Source organism: Panthera pardus, unplaced genomic scaffold, assembly GCF_024362965.1.
Source record: "Panthera pardus isolate Hobbes unplaced genomic scaffold, ASM2436296v1 HiC_scaffold_15, whole genome shotgun sequence".
NCBI classification, from domain to species: Eukaryota; Metazoa; Chordata; class Mammalia; order Carnivora; family Felidae; genus Panthera; species Panthera pardus.
The window spans coordinates 33,149,085-33,153,389 of record NW_026526710.1 but is presented as its reverse complement, the minus strand read 5'-3'; positions in this window follow the sequence as shown (position 1 = coordinate 33,153,389).

Here is a 4,305-nt window from a genome sequence, read left to right as displayed (position 1 = left end):
AGTTCTACCTCTTTTTGCTGTTGGGCCTTCCCGTGATCTCCTCCATGCATGTATCATTTAGAATCCTTCCAAGAATTTAGTCAGATTTTTGAACATACATTTTTATGCTCACCTTCTGAGGTTCCCTTCCTTCCAGGAATTTTCTGAAAACTTGCTGTCTTCTCTGTGAGCCTCTAAGTCTGTCCTCTGTTACAGTAAGGTTGCAGAATTCTGCTGCCTGAGCACACAGAGATTGGAAAGTGCACTAAAGTAAAAACAAAAAAAATGACAAACTTGTAAATATCACCACTACAGTTGCCCTTTTGAGGGTAGACTCCATTCTGGTTTCTGCCTGCTTTTGGTCATTGCAAATAGTTCAAATAGTTGTTTTATTTTCTACTTGTCCAGACTTGTAATTGTTATCTCAGGGAGGGTAAGTCTGATCAAACTACTTCATCATTAACAGAAGCTGTAACCCAGAGTCTATAAAATACTGGATTTAATAAAGAATTTCCTCAGCTTACATAAAGATTGCACATTTCGATTCATTTTAATGTTGTAATGACTGAGAATTCTAGCAAATATGTTCTCAGCTTACTAATCTTCTACTACGACACAGGTAGACAATAAATACTTTGTAATTTCCAGTTATTATGCCTGTATGTTAAGCTTGCTTTATACTTCTCACCTTCATTGTCATACTCGAAGTTAAATATCCTATTTGTGTGTGTGTGTGTGTGTGTGTGTGTGTGTGTGTGTGTGTGTGCGTGTGTTGGGTGGGGGGTAACTGGGGTGGTCTGCAATGCCTAAACTCTTTAAAAATTGAATTATCTATTCTGCTTTTAAGAAAGTCTACCCTGTTAGGAGGCTTAAATCTCCTATGGTTCCTATTTCCCCAGATCGCTGAAAACCTTCGACAGTTTCCAAGCATTATTTATTTGAAAGGGGAGAGGGAGAAAGTATTTCTTTTAAGACAGCTGCTTCGAAAGCCAACGATGTAATATGGAATTAAAAAGAAAATCTATATCACATAGAACTTGTGATGCACATTTTGTAGCATTTCTCCAGGGTCCTGTTCAGAGTCCGGAAGCAGTTTTTAAGGAGATTCTAAGAATGTGTTGTATGTCCGAACTGCAAACAGAATCAGAAATTGGAAAATAGACATTGGGGATACAAGTGAAAAGAGTTCATTTAGTAACACTGAAAAGCAGTATTGGGTTTTCAAAAATGATATCACACCTTAAAGTAGAACTTTAAGGAAGCAGGTATATGATTGCTATAGAATTCCTACATTGTTGCTTACTTTCGCAGGCCAGCAGAAGAGGCGTGGTTTATGCAAAAGAGGTGAAATAACAACCTAATCATTTTCCATCATCCCCCACCTTTTATCTTTATGTTTTGGAATGTTTTATTTATTTTTGAGAGAGAGAGAGACAGAGACAGAGCATGAGCGGGGGAGGGGCAGAGAGAGAGAGGGAGACACAGAATCCGAAGCAGGCTCCAGGCTCCGAGCTGTCAGCACAGAGCCCGACCCAGGGCTCGAACTCACCAGCCGTGAGATCATGACCTAAGCCGAAGTGGGAGGCTCAACTGACTGAGTCACCCAGGCGCCCCATCCCCCACCTTTTAATATCCATGTTAAAAGTTTTTTAAAAATCTCATTATTAAATGTAATCTGAATAAGCCAGTGTTTATACAATGCTAATAATTTCAACCAGGATGTTCATCAGAAGTATGTTGGGTCCTTTTTCAAATATATGGGACTGAACTCCACTTCCAGGGATATGGATTCAGAACTCAAGTAGGGACTTGGGCATATGTTGTTTTTTTAAATACATTTTTAAAAAGTTTTAATTAAGATTTTCCTTAAAAAATTTTTTTTAATGTTTATTTATTCTTGAGCGAGAGAGGGACAGTGTGTGAGTGGGGGAGGGGCAGAGAAAGAGGGAGACACAGAATCCGAAGCAGGCTCCAGGCTCTGAGCTGTCAGCACAGAGCCTGATGAGGGGCTGGAACCCATGAATCAGGAGACCATGACCCGAGCCAAAGTCAGATGCTCAACCGACTGAGCCACCCAGATGCCCCAAGATTTTACTTTTTTTTAGAGTAGTTTTACGTTCATTACAAAGTTGAAGGGACGGCGGAGACAGTTCCCACTTACTTCCTGCCTTCACATGCCGAGCTTGTGCCATTGTCAACATCCTCCACCAGAGTGGTACGTTCGTTACAACTGATGGCCCTACATCGACATCATCATCACCCAAAGCCCATAGTTTACATTTGTGTTCACCCTTGGTGTTGTACATTCTATGGGTTTGGACCAGTGTATAATGTATCCATCATTTTGGTATCATACAGAATATTTTCACTGCCCTAAAAATCCTCTGTGTTCCATCTATTCTTTCCTATCATCACCACCCCCACCTTCCATCTGGCAACCACTGATTTTTTAACTGTCTCCATAGTTTTGCCTGTCCCAGAATGTCTACAGTTGGAATCACACAGTATTGCAGTCTTTTTGAATTGGCTTCTTTCACTTAATACTATGCTTTTAAGGTTCTTCTATGTGCTTCTTCATGGCTTAATGGCTCATTGCTTTTTAGCACTGAATAGTATTCCATTGTGTGGATATACTAGAGTTTATTTATCCATTCACCTTCCAAAGCACATCTTGGTTGATTCCAAGTTCGGGCCATTATGAATAAAGTTGCTGTAAATGTCCATGTACAGGCTTTTGTGTGGACATGATTTTCAACTCTTCGTGGTAAGTACTAAGGAGGGAGATTGCCGGATCATATGCTAAGAGTATGTTTGGTTTTTTAAGGAACCACCAAACTGTCACCCAAAGGGTCTGTACCATTTTACATTCCAACCGGCAACAGAGGAGAGTTTCTGTTGTTCCGCATCTTTGCCAGCATTTGGTGGTGTCGGTGTTGTGGGTTTTGGCCACTCTAATAGGTAGCGTAGAGGTGTCTCATTATTGTCTGAATTTGTGATTCCCTGATGACATATCATATGGCAAACCTTTTCATGTGCTTGTTTGCCATCTGTATATATTCGTTGGTGAGGTATCCATTAAGGTCTTCGGTCCATTAAAAAAAACCAACTGGGTTGCTTGTCTTATGGCTGAGATTCAAAAGTTCTGTGTATATTTTAGGGACAATTCTTTATCAGCTGTGTGTTTTACAGATATTTCCTCCCAGTCTGTGACTTGTTTTCTCATTCTCTTAACATTCTCTTAACACTGGGAGCAGAAGTTTTTAATTTCTATGAAGTCCAGCTTACCAGTTGTTTCTTTCATGGAGCGTGCCCTTAGTATTGTACATCAAAAGTCATTGCCACAGCAAAGATCACCTAGGCATACTCCTATGTTGTCGTGCAGGAGTTTTATAGTTCTGCATTTTACTTGTAGGTAAAATGGTCTATTTTGAATTAATTTTTGTCAAGGGTGTAAGGTCTGTGCCTAGACTGGTCTTTTTGCATGTGAGTGTCCGATTGCTGGAGCACCGTTTATTGAAAAGATAGTCTTTGCTCCATTGTTTTGCCTTTGCTCCTTTGTCGAAGATTAGTTGACTCTATGTGAGCGGCACCTGTATTTTTAAAAGGCCCTCTGGAGGATTCTATGAACACCCTTCAGGAACTGCAAAGAAAAGTCTCAGCAATAACAACCCAATAAGAAACTGTTGCCTGTAAGTAAGGAAATGACAGAAAGGAGAATGTTTACTGCTCACGGAAGTCAAATTTGGATTATTTCAGGGAATAAAAGATAGATCGCAGTGATGCTGTGTGGTAGATATGAATGCAATCGAGCAAATTGAAGAGCATATGTTTTACAGGTTATTCTTGGTGTCATTTTTTCAGAGAATTATATAAGGTGCATTAAAATATTCTCCCGATGACAGATAAAGGCCTTAAAAATCCAAACATGCATTTTACTCCCTTTCAAAGCCAGTAAATGGGAAGCAGGTTTCAACCACATACAGGATTTAATATGCACAGAGCTGCCTTCACTCCCTGGAGGCAAATCTAGTTTCTGGTTGAAATCATGTCACCATTGTAGCTGTTCCTGTTCTGCTTATTGAAAGAGCTCTTGCCATGATGGTAGATGCTAAAATAGACTTCTTAAGAGCTGAATCACAGACAAAAGTAGTAAAGGTAGGAAAGGTCCTTGTGAAAAATGAAGACGGCATCAACTCTTGACCTGTTTCCCATAGAACTTTTTCCTCTGGAGTCCGCATCTCGTTTTTAGTTTAAACATCTGTAGAATGGCACTCTTCGTGGGAGTTTTTTGAAAACAAGAACCAGCCACCTGAGTTGGTGCATTTA